General features: G+C 35.5%; 1 protein-coding gene across 7 annotated transcripts in view; it reads left to right on the top strand.

The window, feature by feature from the left end:
- Positions 1-15,949, top strand: part of GRXCR1 (glutaredoxin and cysteine rich domain containing 1) — a 223,765-nt gene that overhangs the window by 22,908 nt on the left and 184,908 nt on the right. For 3 of the 7 annotated variants that reach the window (XM_082728782.1, XM_082728780.1, XM_082728781.1), the window contains exon 4: positions 9,733-9,841. The exons of 3 other annotated variants lie outside the window; for them this stretch is intronic. The gene's annotated coding sequence lies outside the window, so the exon portion shown is untranslated. Of the gene's footprint in view, positions 1-9,732; positions 9,842-14,621; positions 14,831-15,949 lie in introns of those variants that run through there. One more of the 7 variants, XR_014311179.1, reaches the window with a different exon arrangement.

The raw sequence follows: 15,949 nt of genomic DNA, 5'->3' as shown, positions 1-15,949 counted from the left end.
TTGTTTTTAAAATAATATTAAATATATGCTATGAGACAGCCCATATGGAGGACTTACTTTCACTTTGCCTTTGAATAACTTGAGCTCTCTGGAGAATAATTCCATTCTAAGGCAGGTGCATTGCTACAAATATCTGAAAATGAGAAGCTAAGAATGAAAGTAGGCTAGTGTGACTTCCTAGTTATTATTTATTTTTGAGGTGAAGGTTTGAGATGATTCTTAATTTTGCAGATGCTGCTCAGTCCTCAGAGAGCAGGAGCTCACAAGCTTGAGGGGTTTGTTTTGATGAGTGGAATCTGGCAACCTCAAAACCATAAGGACTGCCTGGCTTCAAAAAAAAACAAAAACAAAAACAACACAGAGAGGGACCCTGTTGTGATTAGAAGATAATTTTTACAAAATATTTACACATGAGTAGAACTAGGTAAATAGAACATGAATAAAGCAGGTAGACCTATCAGAGCAAAATTACAAATCAGACAATAATAAATGATGTATGTTTATTTTGGAGACATCAACTGGAAAAAAATAGGCATGGTCCATCCAGCTATCACTCAAGACAGAATTAATAATTAATTTTTGCCATATAAAGAGATGATTTTTTCCATCATTACTGGTTTGTGGTAGCAGTCTGTGTGACTTCCTTCAAGAGCTTCATTGGCATATTCAGTATAAGATGTGTCCTTTCCCATTCCTATGTACCTCTAGAACTTCGGAATGCTTTGTCCTTTCCAAAACTCATTTTTTAATTTTTCAGTTCTTGTCAGATGGCCAGGCAGCTACAAAATGATTTAATATTCTACAACAGCACAACTCTTAAAGGGATATTTACCTATTTTTTGCTTCACATTTTATAATTTCATTTTATAAATTTTAGTATGAGCTTGTAATTTTAATCCATAACAGTGAAAGAGCAAATCAGATTTGATTTTGTCACAGAGTATTTGGGCAGGATAAGGTCCTTTCGTTTGCCCCGTTTATAGATAAACCACAGTTACTTTAAGTATCTAAGGCCTTCTATGAGGCACCCTACTCCCTGAAAACCTAATGGCAGGATGTCCTAATTCTTTTCTAATCCTATATATATATCTACATACACACATATAATCCTAAATATGTATATATATATATACACATGTACATATACATGTGTGTGTATATATATATGACTCTGTGTGTGTGTGTGTGTGAGTGTGTGTGTGTGAGACTTAGGGCAAGATACTTAGTCTCTCTGTGTCTCAGTTTCCTTACCTATAAAATGGGAGCTAACAATATTATTTATTTCTCACAGTATTTATGGAGATTAGATTAGTTAATGTATGTGAAATCCTTAGAACAGTACCTGGCCCAATAGGTACTCAGTAAATACTAAGTACTATTATCCCAATAATTATTTAGAAAACATATTAAAAATACAATTCTCCAATACTGGCAAAAACTATTAGATGGCTGGCGTCTGTCAAAGATCTTTATGTAGAAAATATAGAACATAAGAAAATGTTTTATATTAGATATTTTATATAGGTTAAATGTAATACCTGAAAATGGAGAAATGTTATGTTCATAGATTCCAAGATTCTCATATCATAATGAGGCAAAATCCCCTAAATAAAATGATAAATTAATTCATTTTCAGGCAAAATACTAATTAGGTTTGTCTTTCTTTCTTTTTTTTTTTTTTTAATGGAATCTGATGAACTGATCCAAAAACTTACTGGAATAGTAAAGATGCAAAAATAACCAAGATGAAGAACAAAACTGGAGGAATTGCCTTACAAGTTATCAATATTCCTCATAAAGCTGTAATAATTAAGCAGTGTGCTATTGGCCAGGGGTAAACTAAAAGGCTAGTGGTATAGAAAAGGGAATTTAGGAGACACTAACAAAAATAGAAAATTACATCGAAAAAAAGGAAAAGGTGCCGGACTGGCCCAGTCAGAAGACCAGGTGACTCTTGATCTCAAGGTCGTGAGTTCAAGCTCCATGTTGAGGGTAGAGGTTACTTAAATAAATAAACATTAAAAAATAAAAAATTTTAAAAATGACATTACAAATCAATGCATGAAGGATAAATAAATAATTGGCTATCTGTATTTACAAATTAAAACATTTCTGTATTCAAACTCTATAAGAAAGAGTAAAGGTAAATAGAAGATCTAAATATAAATGCAGAAAGAACTGAAAGTATGCAGCTCAAGGTCATGATAATGGGATGGAGTGTGGGCAGGAGAGTAAAATGGAACTGGAAAAGTTAAAGTGGACTTTGGTTATGTCGGGGTGGATTTCTTTTTCTAAAGACTGGGTCACACCCATGGATAGCTGGAGCATAGATGTTTGCTCCCTTAGTCATTGAATTTTTGTGTTTTGAAAATTTCACAAGATCAAAATGTAGAAAAAGAAAATGACAGTTCTGCAATTAATGAAGATGTCTTATTTTTAGGACTGAATTTTTTTAGGACACTCACACAAAAAGATTGAGAGTACCCTACACATATCATGTCAACATTTATATTGGAAAAGGCTGAGCCTCCATGGTGGGATCTACAAGTAGACAGAGCAGAGGATCTGGACTGGGGTCAAAATAGAAGCGTTGGTCTTGTTAAAGGAATTCATGCAAATGCTATCGTCAAATTGTATACTTTCATTTATTCAATCTATTGAACACATATTTATTGAGTACCTAACATATATTAGACACTAGGCTAAGCCCTGAGGTTTCAACAGTACAGGATAAGAGCCTTACTCTGAAGATTAATCTCTCATGGGAAAGGCATTCTTTTTTTTTTTTTTCTTTTAAAGATTTTATTTATTTATTGGACAGACAGAGATCACAAGTAGGCAGAGAGGCAGGCAGAGAGAGAGGAGGAAGCAGGCTCCCCACAGAGCAGAGAACCAGATGTGAGGCTTGATCCCAGGACCCTGGGATCATGACCTGAGCTGAAGGCAGAGGCTTTAACCCACTGAGCCACCCAGGTGCCCCGGGAAAGGCATTCTTTAAAATAAAGATTATTTAGATACATATATCATGACAAAATTTGATCTTACTACAAAAGAAAACTAGTTATACTTGTGTGTGATTTAGTATTTTCTATATTGATCATCAAATTAATTGAAGAAAACACTTTATATTTGAAATTATTTCTTTGGCAGTTATCAATTTATTGCCTCTATTCTCCAGTTGCACCCATCATAATCCTGTATACAATTATGAGTAAAAGGTGCTGCATGTTTTCTGAGATGGGTTGTGACTAGCCTAAAAGGAGGACAATAATTTTCCCAATACTTTGTTCTAGAGTTAAAACAAAGTCTCTATAGTAGATTGAAAAATGGCCCCCCAAAGATATCTAGGTCCTAATCCCTGGAACCCGAGAATGTAATCTTATTTGGAAATAGGCTCTTTGCAGATGTAATCAAATTAAACTGAGATTATCCCAGATTGGAGTGGGCCCTAAATACAGTCCCTATAAGAAAAGGGACATTTACACAGGAATTTCTCAAAACTCTCAGAAACTATACAACACGTGCTGATTCAACAACACACTCCTAAATAATCATAAGGAAGTCTCAGAGGAAATGACAAAAGTGTATTGAACTAAATGCAAGTGAAGTTGCAGTATATAAAAACGTGGGGGGGGGCATGGCTACTTTGGGGAGATTTATAGCACTGATAGCACACTTTAGAAGTGAGGAAAAAATCTCAATAAGCTGAAGTCCTACCTAAAGAACCTAGAAAAAGAAGGGCAAAATAAACTCAAATCAAACAGAAGGAAGGAAACAATATGAGATGTAATTAGTAGACCAAGATGGGCACCTGGGTGGATCAGCAGTTCATGATCTCGGGGTTGTGAGATTTAGCCTTGAGTAGAGCTCTGCGCCGGACATGGAGCTTGTTTAAGATTCTCTCTCTTCCTCTCCCTCTGCCCCTCCCACCCCTCACACCCCCTGTACTCTCGATTTAAAAAAAAAAAAAAAAAGAAGGAAAGACAAGTAGAGAAAATCAATGAAACAAAGAGCTTGAGCTTTGAAAAGATCAATAAGATTGATAACCCTCCAGCAAGACTCAAAGTTAAAAGGAGGGGACAGAACCAGTATCAGGAAGGAAGAGGGTATCACTACAGACCAGGCAGATATCAAAATGACAGTAGACTACTCTAAACAATTGTACACACAGACATTTGACAACTCAGATGAAATGGACCAATTCTCAAAAAACACAAACCACCACACTCATCCAATATGAAATAATTTGAATTGTCCTATTACTGTTAAATAAATTGAATTTGTAATGAAAAACATTCCCCCCAAAGAAAACTTGAAGCCCAGATGGTTGCACCAGAGTATTCCACTAACTGTTTAAAGAAGAATTAATACGAATTTTACATAATCTTTTCTAGAAAGTAGAACAGAGGGAGCACTTCTCAATTCATTTTGAAGCTGGTATTACCCTGATACCAAAATTAGGCAAAGACCAAACAAAGAAAGGAAATCATATATAGTATTCCTCATGTATATAAATGTAGAAATCCTTAATAAAATATTAACCAGTAGAATTCATCAATATATAAAGAGAATTACATTCCACGGTCAAGTGGCGCTTATTCCAGGATATAACCAATGAATTTTTTTAAGGATTTAAAAATAGAATAATTTCAAACTAAATATAAAAAATTTTACATTTATGGAAAGTTTTTGTATTTATTTCCTTTCTTTAAGCACAGAATGTGTTCAATAATGTCATAAAATACTCCATGCTGTTTAGTTATTGTGTGAGCCGCATGCACCCAGGAATATAATTTATGGTATTGATTCTGTTTTCTTTTCCTCATTGTAAGATTTCACCTAAGAAAGACTTAATAGCAATTTTTTGTGTGATTTTTTTTCACAAATAACATTTATAAAAGAAATATAACTATATTATTTTCAAAACGAAAATGTAAAATCACTGCATTGCTTTGTTAGTGGTATGTACATATTGGCTTTTTAAAAGATCATTTCTTAGTAACTGATTACACTTAAAAATATAGCTTTAGTCAAATCATTGACTCCACTGAACACCAAGTAATCAAACTTTGCCAGTTTTAAAAGGCCATTAAATCAAAGCAGTCTTTTTCCTCCTCCCTCTTGGAAACAAGTTATAAAAATGGAAGGACATACAATGTACTTTGGCTAATGTGAAATTAATAAATCACTAGAAAATTATTTTTAATATTCTGCAGAGAGTCTTATTGTAATCAAGATCAAAGCAGCTTCATGGCTTCTTAGCTTGTAATGGCCCAGTACCACGCTTTGACTTTATTTTTCTGTTTCCGTAAAGACTTTATTTCTAGAAGTTTCTCTATTTCTTGTGGTGAGGGTATTTACTTAGAATACATCCCAATGAATTAACCAGATAAAGACACAGTTTACACAGCTGAATATTATCAATTTTTCAGTGGTAGAAAGCATCGATGAAAATAGAATAACTAAATCAAGAATGACAGAAGTGACAGTGAAAAACAAATTAAAAAATTACATACATCAAGGCCAGGGCTACTCATTGTAAATTTTTTCTGGATTTGAGTACAATACTGGTAGGCAAGAGCACATAATAGTTTAATGTGCTTAATGTTCTTTTGTATAAAATTATTGGCATTCATAGTCATGGGACCACTGTAGTTTTTATTTTTGTGAAGGCCAAGTAGCAAGCACATTTGTGACATGAAAGATTTGTATTCAAGTCCCTTTACCTAAAAGCAGCCTAGTGCACAGAGCTTATTAATATATCTTCAACTGATATATAAATGATCAAACTAATCTTGATTTACCAACTAAATAGGATATGAAATCTCAACCAGCAAAATTTATTAATTTTTACATTGAGCTTTATATACTTCTACCCTGCTTCTGAAAGATACAAAGAGGAAATTACAGCTTTTGTGGTTTCTAATGCAGTTGGTCCTAAACTGCTGATCAGGAAGTAAACTTTAAGATTTCTTTTGTGTTGGTTTACCTGTGGCTACCTTGTAAGAAGAACATGCTTTTTATTCTTATTTATATTTTCAGATGTTGATCCATCCCCTTCCTTCCTTGATTTGGTCTTTTCACTTAAAAAGGTATCTTTCATGATGATGGTTGAATTGTTAGACTCATGCATTCATTTGCTCCTTTGTCTTATTATAGACTTTTTCCAGAAAATGTCATTATGAGATTCCTGGCAATCTCAATCATAATCCAATTATGATTGGATTGGCAAGTTAATTCAGGCAAATATGAAAATATATGTCAATAGAAAATTGGAAAAATTCAATGGATATAATGACACCTAATAGTAAGGGTGTGGGAAAAATGAAATCATGTCCACTTTGGTTGAAGTCTAAGTTGGTTTGATGAGCAATTTGGAGAGCAATTTGGGAATATTTTGTAAAGTTGAAGATGCATCTACCTTGCCAAGATACTTCTCTACCCTAGAACAACCCAGGCACTTGTACACAGGGAGATTCTTTGAGCAAGTTTGTAATATAGGAAATAATCCACTTAGCAGTGAATAAACACATAAGCCATGGATTATTCAAACAATTAGTATGCAAGATTTATAATGAATGGTCCAGGCCTACATGAGTAGAGAGTTAATTTCAAAAATTCAAAGGTGAGTAAAAAAAAAAAAAATCAGTTGTAAAGGATACTTAAAGTATAATTTATATAAAATTTAGAAATAGTACTATTTATGGGTTCTATATACCTAATAAAAGTAGAAAACCATCATGAAAATAATACACACCAACATTAGGATAGTGGTTACTGCTGGGGAAGAAAATGGCAGATTGAGGGTATAAAGGTACCTATAACATTTCATTTTTAGAAAGCAAAGTGAGAGAACTAAAGTAAAGAAAGCAAACTATTAACATATGTTAAACTTAATATTTAACTTGGTATTTAACTTGGTATTTTAGCGTTGTTTCACTTATAGGTGTCTTTCACATTGTCTTTTGAACTCTTATGTTTAAGTGGTTTCATAGTCATAAAGAAAAATATTTTCTAATTCCCCACTGTAAAGGGCTGACTTCAACCAGGTGAATGTGCTTCCATAGAAGTATCATCAAAGTATGGGAATTAAAGAGGTTTTCTCTTAAACTGGCCAAGGAAGTGGCAAGAGGAATAATTTGTCAAGGAATGACTTTTGAAAGTAGACCAAGATACATTGTTATTTTCGTGGGAAATTATTCTGATTCAGTCCTCTTTTTTTTTTTTTTAAAGATTTTATTTATTTATTTGACAGACAGAGATCATAAGCAGTCAGAGAGGCAGGCAGAGAGAGAGGGGGAAGCAGGCTCCCTGCTGAGCAGGGAGCCCGATGTGGGGCTCGATTCCAGGACCCTGAGATCATGACCTGAGCCGAAAGTAGAGGCTTAACCTGCTGAGCCACCCAGGCGTCCCAATACAGTCCTCTTTTAAAAAATCTTGAGGAGGGGTGCCTGGGTGGCTCAGTCGTTAAGCACCCACCTTCAGCTCAGGTCATGATCCCAGGGTCCCTGGGATAGAGCCCCAAGTCAAGCTCCATGATGGGCAGGGACCCTTCTTCTCCTTCTCCCTCTCCCTTTGCTTATGCTCCCTCTCCCTCTTCTCTCGCCGTCTCTCTCCCAGTCAAATAAATAAGTAAATAAATAAATAAAATCTTAAAAAAAAAAAATTCTTGAGGACTTAACTTCTCCAGTGCCCGTATTTTCTTAGTAATAAAAAATAATGGTGGGACGCCTGGGTGGCTCAGTCGGTTAAGCCACTGCCTTCGGCTCAGGTCATGATCCCAGGATCCTGGGATCAAGTTCCACAAGGAGCCCGCTTCTCTCTCTGCCTCTCCCTGCTTGTGCACTTGTGCTTGCTTGCTCTCTCTTTCTGAGACAAATGAATAAACAAAAATCTTAAAAAAAAATAATGATAATATTGCATAACATTTAATAAGCATTTACTGTATTCAGGTTCTGCTAAATTATTTATTTTCTCATCAAATTCTCACAGGGTCTCTGTGATGCAGGTATTATTATAAACCACTTTGAAAGATGGACTAAATATTTTCTCTATTCACAAAGCAAAGCTAGTGCCTTACTAGCAAGAGTAACTGTTAGACTCATTTACTTGGTGAGAAAAACAAGTTAATAAGTAAATTAATGAAATATTTAATATTTAAATATTTAATATTTAATATTTAAGGAGTTGGTCCTTCCAGCATCCCTCGACTCTCATTTTATAGTGGACTGCCCCATCAGTTGCTAGTGATAATTAACCTTGGGAAGAGTAAACTTACGTACTACTAACTTTAACAGACTCTGGCCATCCCTTTAGAATATTCTATTTAACGGTCTTTTTATTTCATTGTTAGTACCTCAAAAACTAATTTATTGAATGTGTAAACATGAGTTTATACTAATAGGCATCTGTCTGAATGGAAAAGATGTGCCTATGTCTAAATTTTCCTCTAGCTCAGAAAATTGTGTGTGTGTATAGTTAGATTGATTAGATACTAATTCTACTTCTGAGAAATAATGATCTTTTTATTAAGAAATAAAAATTGTGCATTTGTGCATTTAAAAAGAGCTTCATGTTGAGAAACAGTAGGTAGAGTTTTTATATATTAAAATCAAAGCAGGAAAAAATGCCCCAAATATTATTCAAGTATATTTATTTTTCTCAGAAATAGGGAAAAGTTGAGGACAGGATCAGATATGGGATCAGACTGTAGAAACTTAATTTCTGAAGTTATTTGAGAAGGAGGCTAATTTTTATTTTAGAATTAATTATAGTTGAATTTATTGAGCCATTAAATGCTCTAATAAGCACCTGTTGTTTTTCAAGAACTGAACTATCGTCTTTACAAGTAGGATTTCATTTAGCCCTGGCAACCTTGTATGCTCATTTTGCAAATGAGAAAACAAGATATGGGAGGGTAGGTAAAAAAGCTCAAGGTTTGCATAGCTTGAGAATGGCAGAGTCATGATTCAACCTAGAGTAGAATTTGAATCCACATAATCATTTCTCTGCTTTTTCACCTCCTTCGAGCTGTTAAGGGGACTCAATGTAAAAACCTCCATAACTAGTTTTAGGACAAGCAGGTGAATCTGAGTTCTGAAACCTGCAACACCTTTTTATGGCAAGCTGAGCACGTACTTATTATTATTATTATTTTTTAATGAGAAGCAGTCACAATTAAGGATTTTAACCTAAAGGACCTCAATAAAGATCAGGGTAGAGTTTAATGGAAAAAAAAAAATTGTTCTCTTTGGAAGACATGCTAAGGAACGACGAGTGGCTTTTCTTTTTATCCATGAAAAGAATAGAAGTAAAGTATTCTGGATTATTTTTCAGGCAGAGAAACTAAAAGAATGCAAGACAGAGAAGCAGGATTCCGAATATTATATATTGCTTAGTATTACAAAAGCAATACATGCACGTGGTAGAAAACAAGAAAATATTGACAAAGAAAAGAAAAAGTTAAAAATCTATAACTATCACTGAGTGATAAATACCATCATTACCTTGGTGTATACAACTGTCTATTCTTTAAAAATCAAATCATGCTGTTCAACCTGTTTGGTTACCTGATTATAACTTTTTTAAAGGTTAAAAGCATTTATTTTCATTCCTTAGGGCATAAAAAGGGCATAGAAATGTCAATACAGTAAATATATACCTCTGAGGGTTTTGACTACCTTTCTATAAAATGTATAACAGAGTATTATTTTCTTCTGTTCTCTATTCAAGGTGGCTCATGACAATTGTGATCTAGCTCTCAAGACCAGCTACTGGGTGAATGTCGGGACTCTCAAGAACTGAACTGGCCTCTGTGTCAACTATATGCTTCTTCTTCCAGGTTAGAAGGCTAATCCAGAGCCAAAGTTGAAACAGACATAACCGTCATTTGTGAAAGGTAGAAGAGATCCTACAGAATGAGTGCTTATCTTACACATAGGGAAAGTGAGGACTCCCGAATATGTCCAAGGCCATACAGCTGGGTGTTGCTGAGAGCCCCTAACTGAAATCCAGCTGTGCTAACTCAGTCCATGGCTCTGACGTCCACTGCATATTGATATTGTCTCTCACTCAGGATTCCGTCTCATGAGATTGCAGAATAGAGCACTGTGTTCTAGCTCTATTTGGGGCAATGTTTCCAAGCTCCACACTCAGGGCCCTGCATAAAGAGGGCCTTGGAAACATCTCCACCATTAAGAAATTCCATGAAGCTTAGTAATTGTTCCCATTACCCTTTAAATATCCTTTCTACCAATGGAAGAACAGAATGCCCATTCATTGATCTTGGGATTTAAAACAGCCATTGGAAAGATTTTTAATTTGGTTTTCAAAGTCCTGCTACTGGGCTATGAGGAGCAGGGTGGAAGTTTAAGGTAGAGGGATAAATGTAGAGCAGAAGCTGGCCAGGGAATAGCCAAAGGTTTAATTTCACCAACACGAAGGCTTTTCTTTACCTTCCTTTATCAGTTGTCATTGTCCTCTTCATCGTCAGACTAAAATTTTTTTTTTTTTAGGTCTAACCTATTTTATGCTTACTGTAGTCAGATACTGAGCTCAGTGCTTTTATTGTCTCCTTTCATCTTCTAAATTGTTATGTTTTTCCCATTGTACAGATTAGCAAACTAAGGCTCAAGACATCTTGAGAACTTCCTAGCTAGTAATCATGCTAGGATTTTTTGGGTCTCTGGAGCCAAACTGTGTACAGTCTATTATTTAATTCCTCTGACAAGAATCCTTGAGGAGTCGAGGCCCCCAATCCCAAAACAGAGTACAGAGTAGGCTTGGAATTGATCTGGACAGTGGTATGAAAAAGGAGGCTCCAAGCTAGGGCACATGAGGCCTATGGCAAAGAGTTTTCTGTGTCCAGTACTAAAGGTTTTGATTTGTCTAACCATCCCAGAGGTTATGCCTCAGGGGTGGGGTAAGGAGAATCCAATATAATCAGGCTGTCTTCTTTTGTTTTACATATGACATCTACTTCCAGAGAAGAATCAGAGGTGGAACTGAGTCAGTGCGGTTAACGTGCTGTAATTCCATTCTTGGCAAGTGAGAGGTTTATGTGTATTTAGGATCAGGGCAGGGATGGGAAGGGTGAGGATCTTCCAACGGAAGGAAAACAATGTGCAAATCACAATAGGGTGTTGAAGAAGCACACTCAAGGTCATAAAGGTCACCCTGAAGGGTGGTGGACCAGCTTTCTCTCTGTACTGTTGCTGGGGGAGTATGCACATTTTTCGATTAGAATATATACAGTCTCAGTTCTCAGAATATGGTCTCCAGGCCAGCAGCACCAGAATTACCTAGTAAGTGTTGGAAATGCAAGTTCTCGGGCTTCATGTCAGACTTACTGAATTGGAAAACTTGGAGTGGGGACAGGTCTTAGAGATCCAGGTGACCAGTGTGGCTAACGTTTGAGACCCACTGACCAGCAGCTTTACAATATTTAATTGTCACAGCAGCCATATGGGTTTAGTATTATTATCTTTGTTCTACAGAAAAGAATTCCAAGAAATGTCCAGTTAATGCTGGATGTCATGCCTATCTAGTAAATAGCAAAACCGAGATTAAAATTCACTCTTATGTGGTTGTAGAGTTTAGGTGCCACACTGCTTCTGGGTAATTTTAGCTGTTAATTGAATTTCATCTTTGAGTTAATCCGTTTGGACATTTTCTTCAGAGGTGATTATACTTTCATATCATATCATATCATATCATATATATTTATGTTGCCACTAACTTAGCATTTCAGTGATATAATAGGAACTACGTTCTAGATGAAATTCCCTGGAAACACTGCCAGATCAATTAACTTTCCTTCCTTTCCCCTTTAGATGTTTTTCATCCACAATTTATTTTGAAAATCTCGATGCTAGGACAGTTAAAAGAATAATCCAATAAGCAATCCTATATTCTTTGCTAGAGTTATCAGTTGACATTTTTCCAGATATAACTCTCGACCTGTGTATATGCATCCATGTGCATATATGTTTTGAAAATAAGTTGCAGATGTTATAACAATTCACCTCTAAATTATTTAGTATGTGTCTCCCTGTAGAACTTTCCTTACACACCTTAGTACTACTAGTACACCGAATAGATTCAACAGTTGCTCATAATATAAATATACAGTCCATATTCTAACTTCTTCAATTATTAAAGAAAAAGTCCCTTATAGTTTTTTTTTTTTTTTTGAAAGACTGATTTATTTATTTTCAAGAGAGAGAGAGCAAGCTTGTGCAAGTGTGGTGGGGAAGGGCAGAAGGAGAGAGAGAGAGTCTTAAGCAGACTCTGTGCTGAGCACAAGCCCATAATGACTCGGGGCTAGATCCCACTACCCTGAGATCACCATCTGAGCTAAAACCAAGAATCAGATGCTAAGCCTACTGCACAACCCAGTTGCTGCCCCTTGCAGTTTTTTTTTTTGTTTTGTTTTTGTTTTTGAATTCAAGATTTAACAGAAATCTTGCAATGCATTTTGCTGTCATCTTTTTAATCTCCTTCCTCTACAATAGTTCCTCTGTTCTTTTTGGTTGCTTTCATGCCCTTGACATTTTTGGACTGTGGGCTCCTTGTCTAAGAATGTCCCCCTTCCCATTTTTGTACTTCCTCTTGCATCATGTTAGGAGGCACATGATGTCTGTTCGTGGCATTCTAGATTATGAACAATTTGGTTATTTAGTTACTTGATATCTGCTTAGATCTCTGTAGCATAAAGGGACTGCTTCCTCCTATAAATGAAAATTGATATGTGAGATGATGCTCTGAAACCTGCTCTTCAACTTTTCACTGGGTGGTGTTAACCTCAGTATCACAGAGGGGTTGTAAAAGCATGATTTTTCTAATTCTCTTATTTCTGCATTATTAACTGGCATTCTTCTCCATCATTTCCCCTCTTTTTCTCTCCCCTTTATTTTTAACATATTATGTATGTGCATATCAATGTAGGTATGAATGTGAATATTATGCACGTGTATGTATTATCACCATTTACTTTGATTACATTTTTTAAAAGATCTTTTTAAATTTTTATTTATTTATTTGATAGAGAGAGAGAAAGAGAGAGAGATCACAAGCAGGCAGAGAGCAGGCAGAGAGAGGGAGAAGCAGGCTCCCTGCTGAGCAGAGAGCCCAATGAGGGGCTGGATCCCCAGGGCCCTGAGATCATGACCTGAGCTGAAGGCCGAGGCTTACCCAACTGAGCCACCCAGGTGCCCCTGATTACATTATTCTTAACATTATCTTTAAGTCTAAGGTTGATCTATTACCATTTCTATTATTTTTTGAAGCATAAATACATCATAATTTTTAATGAATGATACTAAATGTATGGCCACTGAGTTTGTACCTAGATAGAAGAAATAGAAAAGATTTGATGATTTATGTAGCCAATGGGATGGGTCAGCCCCTTACTCTTGTAGTCTCTGTAACTCTTTAGGACTTTGTTGACATATTTGGGGCAGAGTGGAGGGAGGAAGAATGGCCAGAGAGAATCCTTTAGATTTGATTTTCTGGGGTGCCTGGGTGGCTCAGTGGGTTAAGCCTCTGCCTTAGGCTCAGGTCATGATCTCAGGGTCCTGGGATCGAGCCCCACATCAGGCCCTCTGCTCAGGAGGGAGCCTGCTTCCCTTCATCTCTCTCTGCCTGCCTCTCTGCCTATTGTGATCTCTGTCAAATAAATAAATAAAATCTTAAAAAAAAAAAAAAAGATCTGATTCCCCCCCCCCAATTTCTGTATTTGTAGGCTATTTTTAAAGAGAAATCTGCTTTAAATTGGGGTCAAAGATTGGTTCTCTGGTGCATTTTTATATCTTTGTGAGTTCAGTGGTCTTCAACAAGATATATATATATATATATGTATATATATATATATATATATATATATGACTATGGCATATGTTATATTATTATGCTCTCTCTCTTTTTATATATATAAAAGTATATATTCAGTTGTTGTGAGAAGAGGATCTCTATATTTTCTTTGGTATTATGAGTCATCTTCAGGTTTTATTATTGCTAAGGGGAAAAGAAATGACTAAGATCCAGAGAACCTTATGTTTCTTGAATAAAAGTTATAAAATAGGTCACAATGTTTGGAAACAACTTGTAGAATTCATGAAAAATATAAGCATGATTAATTGTGAGAAAATAAAATTTGATTTGTGCTAGAGTGAGTGAATTGGGTTAAAGGTAGTAAGTTATATTTGTCATCCCAAAGAGACTACAAACATTTTTTGAAAAGTAGTCTTATTTTAGATAAAAATGCCATGTTAAAATTAAATTATTTTTAAAAAATGATCATTTAGGCTTGAGAATATTATACATACTTTAAAAAGCATGATAGAAAAAGAAAAAAAAACAGAAAAATGGGATTATCTTTAAAATGGAGATTAAGAAAAAGTAAAGTAGCTGAATATAATGATTTTCTAGTCATGTTCCTTCTGGTTTTCTTGAAAATTGTACCTCTCAGTGCTGGGAAAGCTCAAAGAAAGCCTAAGTCAGTGGTTGAGTAAGTGGGTTGGATGTTAGAAGTACATTTGCAAAACTTCAGAACAAATCTTCTGTTGCTTTATTTTTTTGTTTCATTTTTATTTTTTAGAAGACTTTATTTATCTATTTGACAGAGAACAAGAGAGAGAGAGTACAAGCAGGGGAAGCTGCAGAGAGAAAAGAAAAAGCAGACTCTCCGCTGAGCAGGGAGCCCAATGCAGGGCTCAATCCCAGGACCCTGAGATCATGACCTGAGCCGAAGGCAGATGCTTGACTGACTGAGCCACACAGGTGCCCCTCTTCTATTGCTTTAAATAAAGCTTCCAGGATTCTATTTCTTTAACTTTTCTCCTGATTCTTCCATTCAAGACTGTATACGCACAGGATAACCATGTAGGGGGAGGAAATTTCTCAGATTTTTTGGAGAAAATAATTTGAGGTAAAATATCTCAAAATTTCAAGTGCAAACAGGGCTGCCATGGATGTTGGACAGACTGTCCCTGTCTCTACTGGGGTTCCTGGCCAGGAGGAGAGAAGGGTCATGCTCTGACTGACAAGCTATGCACCTTGACAGAGATCAAGAGACTTCGGTCTGGAAGAAAGAGTACCTTTCTGTAATATGCACAAAGGATGCCTATGGGCTAGGTTAAACCTGGCCACAATATTGGTGAAATTTAGAAATAATTATCTCTCTCTCTCTCTCCTTTTTTAAAATAATTCTCTTTTAAGTGCTGTTCTAGATGACTGTGTCAGAAGGAGACGTATGAAGGGGAAAGTAAAGGTCTAAAGGCTATACTCCTTGATTAAAATGACAGGTAGTGATTATCATTTTTTATCTTTCCTTATCTCTCTGGAAGAGGAAAGTGATCTTTCAAATTCCTTTATGATGAAAAGCAGTGATTATGTTTAAAAAAATATTTCTGGTGTTCAGAGTGAGCAAAACATTATTAATGGAATCTTAGTTTGGGGTATGTCTACTTTCATTTTTAGTTCCCCAATAATTAGAATTTCAGAAGAAAATCATTTAAAAGTACTGTTTATGGAAGTTTTTAAACTACTTTAAGATTTTTTATTCTTTATATTCATTCTCTGTAATTATATTAAGATATCTTCTAAAAATCAGTGGCTTTTGAGGAACCATAAAATCTTACCCACAAAAGGTTATGGGATTAAAAAAAAAAAAAAAGAAGCATTTATTGCCCTTTTCTTCCTCATTCAATTTGTCAACCTTAAAAGTAAAACAGCCAGTTTTTTCATCAGCAAACTGTGTTTATTCAGGAACAGCACAGGAGTTACAATTTGGGCCAAGCATAGAGAAATCTTAGGCAAGTCTGGAGAATAAAGGAAAGGGATGTAATTTTATAGAGGAGAGTGGGTAGTCTGAAAGTGCTGTTATAAACAAAAAGTCCATTGGACTAAACTGGGAGTTGAAAGTGTAGTGGCTTCCCATTGGCTGAGTTAT

The sequence above is a fragment of the Mustela nivalis genome (assembly GCF_964662115.1).
Source record: "Mustela nivalis genome assembly, chromosome: 4".
Taxonomy (NCBI): Eukaryota; Metazoa; Chordata; class Mammalia; order Carnivora; family Mustelidae; genus Mustela; species Mustela nivalis.
The sequence above is the reverse complement of the archived record's forward strand: the minus strand, read 5'-3'. Positions and strand labels throughout refer to the sequence as shown.